Genomic DNA, 20,296 nt, shown 5'->3' on the forward strand with positions numbered 1-20,296 from the left:
AACAACTAAGCCCTTGAGCCACAACTACTGAGCCTGCACTCTAGAGCCCGCGAGCCACAACTACTGAAGCCCGCGCGCCTAGAGCCCATGCTCCACAACAAGAAAAGCCACCGCAATGAGAAGCCCGCGCACCCCAACGAAGAGTAGCCCCCACTCACGACAACTAGAGAAAGCCCATGCACAGCAACAAAGACCCAGTTCAGCCAAAAATAAATAAATAAAATTTAAAAAAATAATAAGTAAAGAATCCGCCTGCCAATGCAGGGGACACGGGTTCAAGCCCTGGTCCGGGAAGATCCCACATGCCGTGGAGCAACTAAGCCCGTGTGCCACAACTGCTGAGCCTGCACTCTAGAGCCCGCGAGCTGCAACTACTGACCCTGCGTGCCACAACTACTGAAGCCCTTACGCCTACAGCCTGTGCTCTGCAACTAGAGAAGCCACTGCAATGAGAAACCCGCTTGCCGCAACTGGAGAAAGCCCACACGCAGCAACGAAGACCCAACGCACCCCCCAAAAATTTTTTAATAAAATAAATTAAAAAAAGAAACCAACTTTGGTGTGCTTACAGTTCCCCAGAAAAATAATTTAAATCAATATTCCCAGCCCAACACCATAGATTTTGATTCAGAAGAGTGGGACAGGGCCTGAAAAAATGCATTTTTAATAAATAACCAAGGAACATTTACTGTAGGTGACCTTCAGACCACCCTCTGGGAATCAGTGACCCAGTTCTAGAAAAAAGGAGAGGCGAGGAGTAAAAATTTGCCAATGTTTCTCCAGCACTGGCCTTCCCTGTGCAGCTGAATAGTAGATCATTTGCCCACCCGAGGCTGTATGTCCCTGCAATGAAAAGAAAGACTGCTTAATGAATATAGCCTTTCCAAACATCGAACTTGATTTGTTCAACTTCCATGTTTAACATTTAACCATCTGACTTTAATCTGATTTCTTAAATATGTTTTCCTACCAGCCAGAGTGTGTGCTGACCAAAAACATGAATTTCAGTCAGTAGTTGTAACTCTCACAGGTAATGAATAAATGGCATTGTACTTTATTAGTCTACTATAAATCTGATTAATGTGAATCACTTCCCCAGAGCCAGCTCTCTCCCGAATGCACTGAGAACAATGACTTTATGAACCTGCAAACTTCAGGGCCAATGTACATTTTGAGGCCTGATTTATCCTTTCCTTAGTATCACTGAGCTGGAAGACACATTTTGAGACCCAGAATCCTGACATCTCCATCCCTCCAAAGGGGTAAGTTTATCAAATATAATAAAACAATTCATAAAAAGTCATTCACTTGGGCCTTAGTCTTCCTTCCTTGGCTTTTAAACACCTGTGACCTCTGAGATCTTGAGGGGCACGGTGATGAATTTTTAACATCCTTGCCCTTTTGCTCTTCTCAAATGTCATTTGATTGATTTGGAACATGGTATCACCGGGTAAATCTGGAAAAGACTTACAGATGAGTTTGGCCAGAGACAATGCTACGGAGACCGAACCAACCCATATTACACACCCACCTTTCCTTATTACATATTTTTAAAATAGAACAAAAACATGAAGCAGGCAAAAAAAACATTTTACAGTTTCCACAGTCCCTCTAAATGAGGAAATTGTCAACGTATTTGCCCCTGCACACATTCCACATCCCATGCTGTGGATGGAAGACTTATTCTTATTCCTGCTCTCTTCCCTGCCAGCCACCCTCTAGCCTTCTTTCTCTTCCCTCGCTCATTAAGCCTAATCCTCCTTTGGGGCATGTCCCAGGCCTTCTCTACTGTAATGTTCTTTACCCTCATATTCCTATAATTGGCTCCTACTTTTTGTTCAGGTCTTAGCTTAAACTGATGACCTCCATCTATTACGTTATTCTGTTTTGTTTTCTGTAGCACTCAACTAGCTGCTGATGTTCTTCTTGTTTGTTTGTTTATAGTCTGTCTCCCTCAACTAGAACATAAGCCCCATTAGGTCAAGAATCATCTGTTATGTCATATTTTCACGGTTATAGCTACAGTGCCCCAAACTATGCCTCACACAGGAGAGAGGTTTGGGGAGGAGAAAAAGGAAGACAGTGGGGAAAGACTGGTTCTGATCTGAGACTGATTCTGGTTGTCCAAGGCATCCAGCTAGCTATTTCTTTGCTTAAGAGTCAAATACTTTTATCCACCTCCTTTGGAAACAAATCAGAGATATTAAAGATGTGTTGAGTTTATTGCGTAAGACTAACAGTGGCTAAAGACCAGATGACTTACACTGAGAGTCTTCACAAGGTATTTGTCATCATTAGCTCAGTCTCATAAATTATTACAATATGAAATCAGCAAAAACTGCTTACGTGCTTGAACTCAGGTAGTTAAGTTTTAAAGTATAATAAAAAGTTATACTGAAAGTTTTCTTTCCAAAGAGCTCAAAAATGCCTTTGTTAGCAGTAGATGGGGTAATGGCTTCCAAAGAAAACTGGAAGTAGGAAATGAGGTTTCCTTCTGGGAGTTAAATGGGTAAGGCACACACAAATATACACACACACACAGATATGGTAAGTCAACTGAAGGAGTAAACTGATAGATAACCAGTGTGTAACTGGAAACACCTATAAATTCAGCCAAGGTGACTTGGGGGCAATCTCAGGATGGCAAGCACTGGAATGTGACTGTGAATTTAACAAGTGTAAAGGTAATTGATTGTTTGGAGAAAGCCTGGATGAACAGCGGCGGTGGGCAGAGCCGCTGTTAGCCTATAGCATAGAAAACCCAAGCTAAGGGCTTCCCTGGTGGCGCAGTGGTTGAGAGTCCGCCTGCCGATGCAGGGGACGTGGGTTCGTGCCCCGGTCCGGGAAGATCCCACATGCCGCGGAGCGGCTGGGCCCATGAACCATGGCCGCTGAGCCTGCGCGTCTGGAGCCTGTGCTCTGCAACGGGAGAGGCCACAACAGTGAGAGGCCCACGTACAGCAAAAACAAAAACGAACAAAAAAAAACAACCCGAGCTAAGAAGCCAGAAGTTGATAGCAGCTTCCCAAATAGTGTTCATGGGAGAAGGGGCCTTGGCTCAAGGACTTGAGCTCTTAGGTCTCTGTAGCAAATGTATCTTTTGATAAATCATCTCCCTACTTCTCCTTATGCAGATTTGATGCTCTAAATACAGAATTTAAATCACTTTTTTCCCTGTCTACAGGGAGCAAATGCCCTGATCTGCTGATGTGAGGGCCCACTGGCTAGCTGGTTGCATTTATCATTAAAATGGAATAAATTAGTATTCTGGCTATATGGCTGTCTCTGCGAGCTTGGGTTAGTGTGAGTCTACCCCTGAGATAAAGTTCTAGAGCAGAGTGACTTGTTGGCTCCGTACTGCATGGCAGAGAGTGGACCACACAGGCTAGCTCTGAGAAGATAAGGGCTGATCTAAGCTCAGTTCCTTCTCCCAAGTTCAACAGTCGTATAATTCACATGACTTCCTGAGGGGATGTTGAGTGAGGGGAAGATGAGAGGCCAGGAGTGATTATGCTGGACGCATCCCCAACAGAGGAGCCATGGGTACTTTAGTCCACGGTTTGACAGATGTTTTCTGTAAATGGCCAGATAATAAATACATTAGGTTTTGCTAACCACAGAGATAGGTAAGTCCAAGAGGGGAACAGGGACTGGAGGGGCCAGACAGGAGCTATTGCCTCCTAGGACACTTGGGAGAACAGGGGTTTTTAGAACTAAAGCAGAGGGGGAGGCAGGGCAAGGTGAGACTTTTAGAGAAAGCTAAGGAGAAAATGCCTTTAGCCAGGAATGAGATGAGCTCAGGTAACCGGTGGGAAGTACCAAATCCAAGGGCTCTCTGAGACATCTCATACAGGTCTCCAAGCTACGTACTTACCCGCAGTGGGTCTGTAACTGCCTGGCTCTGCTGGGTCCTGTCAGTGCTCTATCATTCGTCTAGATAAAGGGATCTGCCCCTGGAGTTTGGATAATATACCTAAATTGCATCCCAGGGAATGAACGGGCATCATTTTGAAACTGGATCCTTTAGCTACAATTGAATGTCTGTTTCGTTGAGGGGTAAACAAGACTTACTGAAAGAACCCAGTTTAACCAACTTTGCTGTTTTCGGGTAAGTATAGTAGGCAGTCTAAATATATTTTTTTCTATGATAGCTTTTTCATTATATATTTCATTCTTTGGGATTTAAATCACTTTAAATTTTTATGTATTTAAATTCAAAGTATACAGATGAACAGATTAGTGTATTGACTAGAAGGTGAACCAGGATCGCAGAACAGCTGGGGAGCTGGTGACAGAAAAGTAAGTGGAGCTTGGTCTCCAGGTTCTAATCTCCTATTGAGACTCCCTACAGCAGTGATTCTCAAATGCTGTGATGGATAGGGATGGGCAGAGGGGCACTGTGTAGTTTGAAAAAGCTCTTATCCCTCCCACTTGAAATTCACTGACCTACAATTCATCTCATTTTACCTTGGGTCTTCTTGAAACCTCTTCAAAAAAGCAAAACAAAGCATGAGTTTTACAACTCAAGCTGGAAGATGGTTCTCCTTATGTAGAAGTGGCCAGCAGAAGAGCTGTAAAGAACAGAATGATTCCTGAATCAGCAAAACCCTATGAGCTTGGATGATACAAGCCAAGAGCCTGTGCCTGGGATCAGCCTTGTACACTGGCAATAAATCACGAGATACAACCATTTTAAGGCCTCTCTTTTCCAAAACAGAAGAGAGGAGTATGTCTCAGACTTGTATTCGTTTCAAAAGGATCAAAGACAAATTCTTTTAGAATTTGAATCTGTGGAAAGTAACTTGAGTAAGATGACAAAACCATTCTCCACCAAATGAGGGTGAATTGAAGGGGTGCTGCACTTTCAAAACACACGCATACCAACCCCCCAGCCCCCATGGATAAAATGTAACTGTGGGACTTTATGTAGGTTAATAACATAAGGAAAACATTAAGAGAAGCCTGGAAGAGACAGACTGATCCTGGCATCAGCATTGGAGAAAGTCTATAGCTGCATCAGTGTAGCTGTTAAACACTTCATCTGAAATAATATGAAACCTAGAGTCATCAGCCAGATGTAGAAAACAAATTTATGGTTACCGGGCGGGGGGTGGGTAGTAAAGGGGCAGCGGAGGAGGAATATTTGAGAGATTGGGATTGACATATACACACTACTATATATAAAATAGATAACTAATAAGGACCTACTGTATAGCACAGGGAACTCTGCTCAATACTCTGTCATGGGCTATACGGGAAAGAAAATCTGAAAAAGAGTGGATATATGTATATGTATAACTGATTCACTTTGCTGTATACCTGAAACTAACACAACATTGTAAGTCAACTATACTCCAACAGCAACAAAAAAAAAACTAGAATCATGTACATTTTACAGTTTGAATGGACCATAGAGAAGTTATTCAGATGAAGAAACTGAATCTCCTCTGGACTCAAAATCCGTGGGCTGGGCTGGAACAGGAACCTCATGCATGCCTCTAGCAGAGAGCATATATCACACGGTATTCCCATTGTCTGAATACTCTAGACTGGGCTTCTTGACCCCAAAGACTGTATTCTTCATCTTTGAATTCCTAACATCAAGCACAGTGTCTGACAGTAAGTGTCCACTGATACTTGTTAAACCAATCAGAATAAACAAGAGTATAAGTCCTGGGGCAACAGAGGGAAGAAAAAAAATTGAGAGGAAAAATCTTTCTCTGATCTCCCAGGGCATGGCAGGGCAAAATTACCCAAAAACCCAAAAGTGAGCGTGACCTCAGTGTGTCTTTTTTTAGGTGAACACTCCAAGTCACAGGTAAGCATTTGCTAGACTGCCCAGAGCTACCACTTCCATCATTGCCGTTAACAACATGGCTTGCTTATTTTGTCTTATTGGAGTATTAGAATGAGTTCACTGACAATTAAGCTCCCTGCTTTAATTATGGCAGAAATAAAAATTAGGCAGACAATTGCCTTTGATTCAAGTATCTCAGAACTGTTTTACTTTTGAAGTCTGAAGTATTAAGGGTAGAAAGAAACAGCCTCTCGTTTGAAGTTAAAAGTACAGGTTATCTACTCATGGAAATAGATTAAATGTAATTCTATGTACCTTATGATTATAATGGTTCATCAGATTTAGTAACTGTAGGGAAACAATCATATCTTTTCTGTATCTTAATTATTTGATTCTTTTCTCTGAAAAGACTAAAAATACATGAACCCTTAATTTCAATGGCACAAAGTATTGTGCACTGCATAGTTGTAAGCTAGCCACAGGACAAAGGGAAGCCATAAAGAATTAAACATTACATTCTCTTAAGAAAGACTTTCTTTCAGTATTACATAAATATCTTTGTGCTTTTCCATTTTCTTTTTGAAACCAAGTAACCCTTTGACATTTCAAAGTGAAATAACCATACACACAGTTTTTATATAGAGGCTAAGATGACTTTCTTTTTTTAAAGAACTAAGTGTAATTAACCACACATGGCATATTATTCATTGTCCTATGACCTTTGTAATTTAATTTCGTATTCTGAAAATATTTGCTTCTAAATTTAGTCAGGAAAATGAGGGAATGTCATGGTTGCTTTGCTGGCTGTACATTACAACGGATTATACCTAGAAGAATTTTCAAATGTGGGTGTTTAAAAAATGTATGTTGTTTGTCTGCTTTGGCATGTAAAATGTTTAATAAAGCCTAGTAATTTGGATTTATAGAGGGACTACCCACCCAAAGTCCTGAAAAATTCTAAGTAACTGTAAAGGCTAGTGCCTGGTAGGGTCAAGGAAAGGAAGTAGACTGGGCAAGGGCACCAATGGAGACCCATGTACCCTATGTCCACATATTTAAAAGCTGTTAAAAAAAAAAAAAAAAGGCTAAAAACTGTTAAATAAGATTATCCTATCCTTCTATCTTGACAAATCAATGACAAAATCCCAAAACACTGATAAAGCTATAGTCTCAATATGAAGAAAGTTAGCAAAATATCCAAGCTGGCTGAATTTAATTGTTGCACATGTTTGGATGAGCTAATGATATTTTGTATGAGTGACAAAAGACTTAAATAATTCATAAATCATTTATTCCACAATATTTCCTTCATTTCAGCAAAATCACTGATTATGTTCTTAAAGATTTTCATGTAATATATTCAATTGACAGTAATAACAAAGTAAATATAAAGTAATTATATTCAAAATGTTTAAAATTTGAGTATATTTTTATGAAAATGTAAGTTAAGTGAATGTACATTTTAAATTATAATTACTTTGAATATTTTCAAAAAGTTATTGCTTTAAAATATTTGTATTATCTATTAAAATTAAAGGCAAAATAAAAACAAATACATGGGGCTTCCCTGGTGGCGCAGTGGTTGAGAGTCCGCCTGCCGATGCAGGGGACACGGGTTCGTGCCCCAGTCCGGGAAGATCCCACATGCCGCGGAGCGGCTGGGCCCGTGAGCCATGGCTGCTGAGCCTGCACGTCCGGAGCCTGTGCTCCGCAACGGGAGAAGCCACAACAGTGAGAGGCCCGCGTACCGCAAAAAACAAACAAACAAACAAAAATAAACAAATACATGAATACACCAACATTTTAAATAAAGATTATTTAAATATAGCTGAACTTTAAATTTAACTCTGAATATTTGATTAAATCTTATTAAGTATATTTATAAAATTAAATTATTGCAGTTCTCGTGTTTAATATCTATCTAGTCATCAATAGAGAATCAGTATTATGTTTCATGCTTGCTACATACACATATTTACATGTTAAAAGTAATATGAATGGTTTGCTATTGTGAAATATCCTCAATCACCTGTGCAATTATTGCAAATGCATCTAATTCTCAAGTGCCTCCAGGACTATGAGATGGAACACAAAGAGAAGAAAGAAAAAGGATTCTCAGCACTCCTGGCTAATGATACTTTGTTAGGCAAGAACCTATTGCGTTCATACTCTTTGAAAAGAAAGATTTGACAACTTAATTCATTTGTCTTTTCTTATCTAAGAGCTTCTGTCACTCAAATCTTTCCAAAGTAGTTTTTATTTCTAATATGGGCAGCAACACAACCCACAAACCTTTTGTTTTGAAGACATAGGGCAAAAGAGGTACAGAACTGCTCCCGTGAGTTCAGGATGGTGTTATCTCAAGAAGAAATATTTAGGGTAATGGGTCACATTTGAACCAGCATGAAGTGCTGCACCTCTGGGGCCAGAGGCCTTTAATCAAGTTACTCTGTGTGTGTGTGTGTGTGCGTGTGTGTGTGTGTGTGTTACGTACTGGGTGCAGGTCAGGGGGCTCTGCTGTCTGGGTATCGGGGAAATTCAGGAGCAATCATCCTAAAAAACACCTCTGGTGTTAGAATTCGGAAGCACATATTTACGTGATAGAGATCCTTCTTTAATTAGCAAATTACAAATAACATTTATGCCAAAAATCTACTTCCCGTTTGCTGTGAGAATAGGTTTTTCTTTTTCTTTTCTTCCTTCCTCCTTGCTCTCCCTTCTTTCTTTCCTTCTCTCTTTCTTTCTCTCCCACTGCCCCCTATGTATTGACAGCACAAGTCTAAACTGGTCTGGGCTACATAAGTCAATTTGCATTCTGAACTTGGTGCCAGAATTCTGTTTTTTAGCAGTCTTACTGAGATATAATTCACATACCATACATTTTTATCCATTTTAAGGGTACATGTCAATTTTTAAAAATTTATCAATTTCTTTAACGCCATGTGCTTTTTTAATTGAAGTATAGTTAATTTACAATGTTGTGTTAGATGTCAATTTTTTTTGTTTATATTCAGAGTTGCTCAACCATCACCACAGTCAACTTTAGTACATTTTCGTTATCCCAGAAAGAAACTGTGTAGCCATTAGCAGTCACTTCCTATTTCCCCCCAGCCTCCTCTCCCATCCTTCTCCCTTCCATCCCCTCCCCAGCCCTAGATAACCACAAATCTACTATCTGTCTCTATAGATGTGCCTATTCTGGACATTTCATATAGTTGGCATCCCACAATATGTGGTCTTTTGTGACTGGCTTCTTTCACTTACAGGGTTTTCAAGGTTCACCCGTGTTGTAACATGTCTTAGGGCTTCATTCCCTTTTGCTGCTGAATAACATCCCATTGTATGTATATATCACTTTTTTTTTTTTGGCCGCACCAGGAGGCATGCAGGATCTTAGTTCCCTGACCAGGGATCAAACCCGCACCCCCTGCAGTGGAAACGTGGAGTCTTAACCACTGGACCACAAGGGAAGTCCCACTACGTTTTATTTAGCCATTCATCAGTTGATGGACATTTGAATTGTTTCCAATGAACATTTGAGCTTTTGGTTATTATGAATAATGCTGCTATGAACATTCATGTCCAAGTTTTTGTGTGGACATATGCTTTCATTTCTCTTGGGTATATACCTAGGAGTGAAATTGCTGAGTCATATGGTAACTCTATGTTTAACATTTTGAGGAATTGCCACACTGCTTTCCAAAGAGGCTATACCATCTTAAATTCCCACCAGCAATATATGAAGGTTCTGATTTCTCTACATCCTTGTCAACACTCATTAGTGTCTATCTTTTTTGTTATAGCCATCCTAGTGAGTGGGAATTGGTACCTCACTGTGATTTTGCTTTGTATTTCTCTAATGGCTAATGATGTTGATATTTCTTTTTAATTGGCTATTCCTGAAGAGAGAGAAAACAAAAATCTTTGTAAACAGCCTCCTCAGTGCCACGCTCATGGTGTTTAGATATAAACCAAATCATAGAATGAAAGTGTTAGAAGGGACCTTAGACCCAGGGCAGGCTCCTGCTTTGCAACCCAGCTCACCTGTGGTTCTTCCACTGTCAGAAAGTTCTGATCTTTAGCATCTTTAGTGAGATCTTTTTTTTTTTGTAATCTGAAACTTTTTTTTCTGAAAATTTTAGTTTCTGGGCCTAGCTTTGCTCTCTGAAGCAAGGTAAGCTCCGTCTTCACCACAGGATCCATCTCCTTCATTTGACTAAACCCATCTACATATTTTTAAAGACAAGCTTTGGCAGTCCACTAAGTTGTTGCCTTTTCCTTTTCCCTTTTGGGTTAATGAACGCAGCCTGAGGCTGCTGTTGCCGATGTGGCCACCCTTTCAGGCTCAGACAACTCAGCAGGGATCCTCATGGAGAGCCCTCAGGTCAGAAGGGTACAGACCAAAATCTGGGCAGGGGGGCATATGTAACTCGAAGAAACATTCTGAAATCACCTTGCTTTGTTTTTAGTTACTATTTTTATTTTGAAGTTTCAAATAACTTTAAGAGGGGGTATGTGATTTTTATGTTTACTGAGAGGGAACAAAGGTTAAAAGGTGTTGAGGATGCAGTCTATACAAACAGACTGGTCCTCCTGCCTTCTGTATAAAAAAAGATACTGTGAGCTCATTTCCCTCAACCTGGCACACAATGAAAAGGCAGCTGTGATTGCTGCATGAGTGTGTGACTGTAAGTGTGTGTACCTGTCCGTGTGTCCGTGTGTTAGCTCCAGGTCTGCTGGGAACCTGGTCTTCCCTCTCCGATTCATCACGTCTTTAGTTCTCTCTCTTTAGACCTCTCAAGGATTCTCTCTCCTGTGTTTGCTCAGACTCTGGAACTCTGTGGGCAAAATGTCCTAAGCTAATTTCTCTTATTTCATATTCCTAATCCCCCATTCTTCCTCATCCAAACTGATGATTTTTCTCTGGAAGACACTGTGCCCCATTCTCCCTTACTTAAAGAGACTTCATCTTTCTCTTGCTCTCTGCCACCACCACTGGAGCCTGGACTGATGCACTGGCCTGCCTTCTCTGTCTAGTCTTTCTACTCTGCCATTGCCTACAGCTGCCACACTGATTTCTGGAAGCACAGGATCCCCACCCTCCACTCCATAGCTTGGAATGGAATTAGAGGCCTTTCAAAATCTGAACTTCTCACCTTCGGCAGGGGGCACGTCTTTCTCTCTTGGCATGGCTCCAGCCCAGCAACCTAACAGCTACAAGTGGCCTTCATGGGTGGTTGACTGGATCCCAGGAATAGTTCACTGAATTCCTTTCTTTTCCTGGGATGCACAGAGCTCATGCTCCTCTCAAAGGCTTTGCTTTGGGCTGGTCCCTCTGGTAGGAGCACTCTTCCAAGTGTTCTCCCCTGGGCTCACTCCTTTTCATGATCCTGATGTCAGCTCAGATAACACTTCCTCTGAGCCACCTTCTCTGGCAGGCCTCAGAGGGAACTCGGTGACAGAAAGGATTTCTTCTGCTTTGTTCACTGCAGTATTCCCGGCACCCAGAACAGTGCTGGCAGACAGCAGCCACTTGATAAATACTTGCTGAGTTATTAGAATAAAGTAGCTTCTACATAAAGTACTAGGTTGCATAAATTCTGCCTTCCTGTGTTGGGCAAGAAAGAAACTGAGGACTGAACGAAGAAAGGAGGAACCAACAAGAGAAGGGGGGAAAATAGCTCCTTATAGGGCAGAGGACAAACCTGGATAGCTGGAGAGAAAATAGGGCACAGGGTTCAAGGCCTATTCTTCACTTTCTCTGATGTGGAGAATGCTTTCTGCTATGATTAAAGCAAAAGCCAGGCTTAGCTTGCAGAAAAGGACATTTTTGAAGAAAACAGAAAAGGAAACAATCCCTCCCCACATCCCTCTTGCCTCTCCTGATTTTCCAGTTTTCATCACCAAAATTAAAAATGGGTATATAAGTGTCAATTCTCACCACATATTAGATAATTCCTTAGTTAAAAACATCAGCAAAAAAAATGGGGTCCAGATTCAAAGGACACAAATCCTCTGAATTATATGAAATTTTAAAAAGCAGTTCCTTCTAAAGTGCACATCATTTCCTGAAACTTTTTGGCTACTCTTTAAGGTGTTTTGCTCATGATTGGCTGACAACACATAAAGAAACTGACAGTATATAAAGGACGTTCCCAACTCAGAACCCCATTGTGCAACTATTCTGGATTTTTTTTTTGTCAAACTGGATCTTCTGCTTCCTTTGCCAACTGAGATCAAATGGATGCATTAGGTCATGACATTAATATGAAATCGTTTCCACCCTTGTTTTTCTTTCTCCATTCTTACTCTCTTTTTATTATGTGTAACAAGTCAGATTGTAATCTTGAAAGTGAGGAACTAAGGCAGCCTGCTAGCACTCTGAGGCTGAGCGATGCTGCTGATCTTGTTTAGACCATTCAGTCACAGCTGAAGGGTGTTATCCACATGATCGTTCAGGATGTGCCATCATCCAAGGCTAAAATGACATCACCAGAGTGAATTACTCTGGGACTTTGCAAATCTGCAGTGCAGGATTTGCCAGGGAAAATGAAACCATTCGTTCTTTTTACTCCTTCCATCCCCCATGTAAGTAAGTATTGTTTCCTCTGTCTGGTATGTTCTTCTCCCTGGCCCTCTCCCCTTGTCTTTCTGGTAAACTCCTATTTATCCTTTAAGACCATTTCAAATGACTCCTTCTAGGTAAATTTTAAGTACATACATATTTAGAGTTGTTACATCTACCTGATGAATTAAGACTTTTATCAAAATGTAGTGACTCACTTTATCCCTAATAATACTTTTTGTCTTAAACCATGTGTATGATATAATAGCCACATTAGCTTTTATTTATTTATTTATTTTGGTGAGTGTTTGACAGCTTTATATTTTTTCATACTCTTTTCTGTCCTTCTGAATCCTTACAGTTTAACAAGTCTTTTATAAAAATATATTTGGATTTATAATATTTTTCAATCTAATATTTTCCCTATTTTTAATAGGTCGGTTTAATCCATTTACATTTATTGCAATTACTGATATATTTGGATTTATTTCTATAATCTCATTTTGTGCTTCCTATTTGTACTGCTTTTTCACTGCTTTCTTCTCTCCCACTTTTCCAAATGTTAAACTTTGTGATTCTTCCTTTTTCACAAACACGTTTGATGGGCTACCCATACATGATTGAACCAGTAGGTTTCTGTCTTGTTTCTTCGAGTTTCTTTTTTTTTTTTTAACATCTTTATTGGAGGATAATTGCTTTACAATGGTGTGTTAGTTTCTGCTTTATAACAAAGTGAATCAGCTATATGTATACATATATCCCCATATCTCCTCCCTCTTGCGTCTCCCTCCCACCCTCCCTATCGCACCCCTCTAGGTGGTCACAAAGCACCCAGCTGATCTCCCCGTGTGATGCATCTGCTTCCCACTAGCTATCTGAGTTTCTTCTAAGAAGGCAAATGAGAAGATTCTAGTGGATGTTTATAACTACTCATTGCATCATCAGGAAAGAAGAATAGCTATGAGGAGACTTGGTGAAAATCTTTAGTCCTTAACAATTTGCACTGGGGACTAAAGCAGTTTAGCAGCCAAGTAGCTAGTTTTCGAAACGATGAGTCAACAGTGTGCAATGTTGGATAAAGAAAGGTGGAATCTGTGTAAAGTATTGTGAGGATGGTACCTAAGGGGAAAATCCTTGTGTGTCTGGCATACCTATACTGCTGTGTGCTGAGACTGCATGAGGAGGCAAGCCTCCTATGATTTGTTTCTGTTCAATCACTTGTAAAACCCTCATTCACTTGGTGTGTCATTATCATATTTGGCCTCTCTTGGCTAGAAATAAATCACAAACAAAACATAGTGAGCCATTAAATTGCAACAGGACTCAGTTATAATTGGACTGCCTGACGATCCAGAATATGCTTATATCTATTTTTAAGATTATCACTTAAAAAAATACATATATTTTTTAACATACTTGAAGCAAGTTTTACTTTGTGGTGTCTTTTCTGGAAATTTTTTAATTGGGAAAAACAAGTATAGCAAAGCAGTTAATAGTCTAGAATTTGGGGTTTGATACAGACTGGGATTTGAATCCTGATTCTTCCATGTACTAGCCATGTGATCTAAGGCAAATTACTTAAGCAAGCTAAACCTCAGTCTCCTCATACTCTAAGTGAGGTTAATGATAAATCTATACATAGAGTTGTGAGAATTTAATAAATTAAAACACAATAAATTATAAGGTCTCTGGCATAAAATGGTACTAAAAGAAGTAGTAGCTATTATAATGATTATTATTTTTTAAAAATAAGGAGCTTCTTGGAGGCATTCCTTCTTCAAGTCTTTGTCCCTCAACTCGGAATAATAGGTGGAGGATAGGAGCTGAAACTAGATGGTCTCTTTGCCTCTCGGATTTAACAGGCTGCGTATGGTGGAAATCCCTTTGAACTTTAAAATGCCCCGAAGGATGTCAGGAGTATGACTTATACCCTCATGTGTGCCATCCTGAGTTAACAGACATCAAGGGTGTTGATAAACTCTTTGTTTCAGCAAATGTGACCTCCTTAATAAGGCTAGCCTGATTTCATGCCCTCAAATCCTGATCTCCCCTCCAAATCCAGTTAGAAAGCTATCAGACACCACACAGTTGCCAATCCTCTCATTTTTAGGAATCCTTACTCCAAGGGCTGGGGGAATCCTGTCCTGAAATGCTGATATAGAATTGAGATTGCACTTTCCTATACAAACATGATTATTTGTAGCTGATATGTACCACTGAGCTCAGTACTATTAACAATGGATAAAATAAGACCTTTAGGACCTACCTGAGATCCTAACCTCTTTAAATAATATGTTTCCCAATGGGAAATGTGTTCACAGTTCCAAATAATTGATTTGCAAATAAAATATTGAAATATAAACCATTAGGAAAATGGGGCTGGAATCCTTCACATCTTTTTTTTTTTTTTGACCACGCCGCACAGCTTGCAGGACCTTAGTTCCCCGACCAGGGACGTGTGGAGTCCTAACAACTGGACTGCCAGGGAATTCCCCCTTCACATCTTTAGTGTAGGAAAAGGAAGAAAAATTCTGCAGACCACCCAAAGTGTAGGAACAGTTGAGCACTGTACCTTTCTCTAAACTGGATGTCAGCCAGGACAACAGATGAGCAGTTTCTTGCGAAAAGCAACGCTGGCTCCTTAGTGACCACCAATGATGGGGACAGTGAATTAGATTTGGTCGAATAGCCACTCCTGTTCCCTTGCTGTATCTGGATGCCTTATTATTCCTTGGAGAGTGTTTCTCAGAGGAGAGAAGACTATCTTTTTTCTCAGGGCTTTCTGGAAGTTTCTGAGTATTGCCTAGAAGGGGTCTCTGTGGCTGCACTACCTTACCCTAAATTGGCCTGGCTTTAAGCAGCTCTCCAAACTCTCTGCAGGATCCCTCTCTATCCTTTTGTCACCTTGTGTATGGCATTTGACCACCCTGGGCAAGGGTCTTCCATCAATCAGTCAGTTAACAGGCAGATGCCAAGAGTCTGCTATTTATTGCTCAGAATTCCTCTAGGCTCTGTGACAGTCCAGAAAAGAAAAAGATAGAATCTCTTCTCTTAAGGCATATAAAAACTTGTTCAGCAAGCAGTATATCTGAGATGTTAAAACACAGGATTCAAGTTAGCCAGCCCTGATCTGTATCCCAGGTGTGTACCTTGGGTCTCAGTTTTTTCATCTGCAAAATGGGGATGATAAAGTAGCTATCTCATAAGGTTGTTATGAATTGTGTTGCAAAATAAAGCACTTAGCACATAGTAAGTACTCAGTAAATGTTAGCAGTTATTATTATTATTTTTAATCATTATTCAGAAAGTCCCAGATGTGGTATAGACTAGTCTGGGCTGTGTAGGAACCTAATAACACTTTCCTCAATGCCCTCCTTAGTCTTCTCAGACCTGGGGGAGGAAGTAGTACTTTGTGGGTCACAGAAATGGATGGGGATGAACTGGTGGGAAAAGGGCTTTGGGGCACATTAAAGAGCTGCTGTTGACTTCATGGCGAAGGGAGTCTGCCTGTCTTGGCTCACTTCTGCACAGGGCTCCTTGTTGGGCTTAGAAACCAAACAACTGGAACTTCCTTTGCCCTTGAACAATTTGCTACCTAGGTGGGGATTCAAAACATAACACAAGATGCAGCTTTAATGTAATGGAGCAGAATCTTAATTAACAAGAACAAAATGATGTGGTAAAAACTCAGTATAAAGAAATGCTTATTAATAAGTCTAAATTCTGGACTCTGGGTAAAATGTTCTGAGTGTGTTAATACCACCCATAGCTCTGTGGCATCACAGCAGAGAGGCCCTTTTCTTACCCTCAGCCCCAGAGCCCTGCCTCTCTGTCCCCTCTGTCGATTTCTCTTCCCTGACAAAGTGTGCTCTGGACCAGCCAGGGAAACATAATTCCGAGTCCTACCCACAGCCTTCAGTGATTTTGGAAGAAAGGCAAGGGTGATTTCCTAGGGGAGCCCCATGTTTGTTTTCATGTTTTAAAGCAGGGACTGGTGGAGTGATGAATGGTGAAAGCTCTCTTTTTAAAAGAGAGAGGTTGACTCTAGGTGACTCTGACTGGGCTTTTGCCGAGGATGGTGTTTACTTTGCAGGCTAATAACAGGGCTGGCTTTCTGGGAGTGTTGCAATGAAAGAGATTCAGAGGGCTCCAAGGACATCCTCTCTAGCAAGGCTGCTCCGGCTGGCATCTTGAGGGCAGTTCCACTGAGCTTGGGATTTGGATGTGAGGCACAGCTTTTGTCTGAAGATTTTTAATCAAACATCTGTGTGGTTTTGCCCTCTGGATAAATGTGTGTGTTTGGCAGCAACAACATCTCATTCTTTTACTTGATTATGCAACTCTGAGAAGTAAAGCAAAACAAAACAAAAAACATCATTGTGATTCTATATTACTTAAAAATATTGTTACAGGGCTTCCCTGGTGGCGCAGTGGTTGAGATGCCTGCTGATGCAGGGGACACGGGTTTGTGCCCCAGTCTGGGAAGATCCCACACGCCGCGGAGCGGCTGGGCCCGTGAGCCATGGCTGCTGAGCCTGCACGTCCGGAGCCTGTGCTCCGCAGTGGGAGAGGCCACAACAGTGAGAGGCCCGTGTACCGCAAAAAAAAAAAAAAATTAAAAAAAAAAATATATATAGTTACAGAATTTGAAGGCACCATAGAAATCATCTGCAGATGTGAAAAGCTGAAGCCCAGAGAAGGCAAGTGCTTTGTCTAAGGTCGCACAGCAAATGAGTGGCAGAGCTAAGAATGAAATTAGGTTTTCAGCTCTGGTTCTGTTCTCTTTTCATTATTCTACTTCTGTTGACAAACATGGACAGTTTTCTTCTCCCTTTCGTTCAACTCTTCTTTTTTTCCCAAACCCCCCAAAGAGCCAAAATGATCAAGGAAATCATAATTCACTTCCAAAGCCAGTTTGTTGTCTGTTGGCCATGTTGTGTGGCTTGCTGGTTCAATTAAGTTGTTCAACATTCCGTATGAGAGCGTACAAATTACCACTGATTGTAAATAAATCAATTTAGATATTCAGGGTTTATAAATATAAAGAATTTTGCTTTCTGTCTCATCCTATCTCTTCCCTGGCTTTCTTCCCTCTGCCTGCCTCTGTTAAGATACTTTTTTTTTTTAAAGACTTCTCTTGGGGTACAAATTCTGGTGAAACCCTTCACATTTTTTATTTCCTATGGTTTTATATGATCATTGTTATAATGACCAATGTTGTAACAATATATATTTTGCAGATTTTTTAGTATATTAATTTTGCCCTGTAAGTTTCTCAAGTTTTCTAATGAGAAGGGGGAGGAGGGTGCAGATAGGACTAGGTAGAGAGACTTTTGAAAATGTGGGCAGGGTGTTTGTGAATGTCTGGGCAGTGGAATATTTTGTGGCACGGTGGGTGTTTTGAACTCTCTGGAAACTAATAAGCAAGCTCCACACATATACTTGATGGAAGTCCTCCAGACTGTGGACAACACAGAAGCCTTTGAGAAGTCTGAACTGCATCCAAGTCAAATTACAGCCTAGTGTGCTAGTGCAAATGAGAAGCAGAGAGAATCAGAGGAAATGACCCTGGTCCAGGACCCCTAGGAGACACAGGGCTCAGTGCTGGCTCTACCACTAGTGGTAGCTTTCTTGTCTGTGGAAAGGGTTCTTAATAGCTCCTACCTCATGGAGTTGCTTCAATGATAAAAAATAAAATGATGTATGGAAAGTGCTGAGCACAATGCCTGGCACATAATAAGCTCTTGTTATTTGTATGAGATCCCGATAGGCTTCTGAAGAGCTGACAGTCAACTAGACAAGGTCCCTACTTGGGCAGTGAGGAACCAGGGCTATGGCCACAAGATTTGAAGTCAGACACGGCTGGCTTTAGATCCCAGCTCCAGCATTTTCTAGCTGAGTGATCCTGGGTGAGTAACCTAACTTCTTTGGGCCTCAATACCTATCTCATAGGGTTATTGCATGGATTAGGGATGCAGCTCATGTGAAGGCCCTGGCTTACTGCATGCAGTAGTGCTCAGGAAACGGTGGTTACCGTTCTAGGTTCTTAGAGAAAGGGGCTGCAATAAACTGGAGGAGTGAGGCAGCTAAGACAGCTGGTCAACTATGGGGGTTGAAAGAACCTAGAAAAGCAAAGTTAAACCGTTTGGGGCCCACGTTAGTTTCCTGTGGTTGCCATAACAGATTACCATAAACTTGGCAGCTTAAAACAGTAGAAATTTATTCTCTCACAGTTCTGGAGACCAGAAGTCCAAAATCAGTATCAATGGGCTGAAACCAAGGTGTCAGCAGGGCCACACTCCCTCCAAAAGCTCTAAGGGAGAATCCGTTCCTTCCTTCTTCCAGCTTCTGGTGACTGTTGACAATGCTTGGTTCATGGCTGCATTACTGCAATCTTTGCCTCTGGTTTCACATGGCCTTCTCCTGTGTGTGTGTGTGTGTGTGTGTGTGTGTGTGTATGAGAGAGAGAGAGAGAGAGAAATCTCCCTCTGTTTCTCTCTTATAGGGACACTTGCAGTGCCATTAGGGTCCACTTAGATAATGCAGGATAATCTCTCCATCTCAAGATCCTTCATTAAATCACATCTGAAAAGACCCTTTTTTCTTATAAGGTAACACTCATAGGTTCTAGAAATTAGTACCTGAGGTCTTTGGGGAGCCATGATTCTGCCTACACAGGGTTTAAGGCATCAGTGGTTGGGACAGGATTCCAGTTTGCCTTTCCCTGGAGTGATGTGGCAGGGCCAGGAGGGGAGGAGAGCTGTCACCAGGACAGAGGTAAGACAAAGCAGGGCAGAGCAGGGATGTGGGAGAGACAGGTACAGACCACATGGCAACAGGCAGGGTGACATCAGTGAGGCCGTGGGGCAGAGTGGAGCTCATCACCAGCATCTGGGCAGGGACATGTTAACGGCCTCCAGGAAAAGGCATGAGTCACTTAAACACCTGGCCAGGGGAAGGAAGAGACCAAGGCGTGGCTGATTGCACCGCCTGGGTTCAGAGCCTTGGTGGGCTGTATTGGGAGCTTCAGACCCGAGAGCCTGTGCCTGACCTCCCTAAACTGGGCCCAGCTGGGCCGCAGTGAACAGGACCCAATCCCTGTCCTTGGCGAGATCACATCCTGGTGGGGGAGGCAGGCATATTCAAAGTGCTCTATTAGTAATGCACATATCTCTATGGGTCTGAGAATAGTTATTCTACCTGGAGCCAGAGGGTGGTGGATCTAGAAGCTTTCAAAGAGACATTTGAGGTGAGTCTTCAAGTTCAAGAAGTTTTCTAGGCAGAGGTAGGCAAAGTCTGCTTGACAGATAAGGAGACACGTGGGGCTGGGGACACCAGCTGTGACTCTGCAGGTTTCCGGATTCCACCTGCCTGAGACACATGGATCCTTTTTCAAATCTAAACAGGCAACAGAGCATCACCAGGATTTATCTTCAACTAGGAGCTGCAATATAAAACAGAACTCCAGGGCTTCCCTGGTGGCACAGTGGTTGGGAGTCCGCCTGCCGATGCGGGGGACATGGGTTCGTGCCCCGGTCCGGGAAGATCCCACATGCCGTGGAGCGGCTGGGCCCGTGGGCCATGGCTGTTGAGCCTGCACGTCCGGAGCCTGTGCTCCGCAATGGGAGAGGCCACAGCGGTGAGAGGCCCGTGTACCGCAAAAAAAAAAAAAACAGCAACAAAAAAAACAGAACTCCAAAACTGGAGTTAGAACACGTAAGCTCAAGTCATGGCTTTTCCTTGCCCAGCTGAGTGACTTTGGGCAAACCACAAAGGCCTTCTGAGCCCCGGTGCCCTATGTGTAAAGTGAGTGTAGTAACATCTTCCTCAGAGGACAGTTTTTAGGATTAAGTAAAATAATGCGAGGGAAATGGGCTAAAAATCTACATGCTGAAATAAATGTTAGTTTCCCTCCTTCCTGAGAGGTAAGGCAG

At 41.8% G+C, this 20,296-nt stretch overlaps 1 long non-coding RNA gene across 4 annotated transcripts in view; it reads left to right on the forward strand.

Moving 5' to 3' along the window:
- LOC111174931 (uncharacterized) overlaps positions 1–20,296 on the forward strand; it is a 141,292-nt gene that overhangs the window by 20,968 nt on the left and 100,028 nt on the right. The window contains exon 1 of one of the 4 annotated variants that reach the window (XR_016395492.1): positions 10,218–12,389. The exons of 2 other annotated variants lie outside the window; for them this stretch is intronic. This is a non-coding gene — a long non-coding RNA (uncharacterized LOC111174931). Of the gene's footprint in view, positions 1–10,217; positions 12,390–20,296 lie in introns of those variants that run through there. One more of the 4 variants, XR_016395496.1, reaches the window with a different exon arrangement.

The sequence above is a fragment of the Delphinapterus leucas genome, chromosome 13 (genome assembly GCF_059928025.1).
Source record: "Delphinapterus leucas isolate spDelLeu-1000000601 "Yukka" chromosome 13, BTC_Dleu_Yukka2, whole genome shotgun sequence".
NCBI classification, from domain to species: Eukaryota; Metazoa; Chordata; class Mammalia; order Artiodactyla; family Monodontidae; genus Delphinapterus; species Delphinapterus leucas.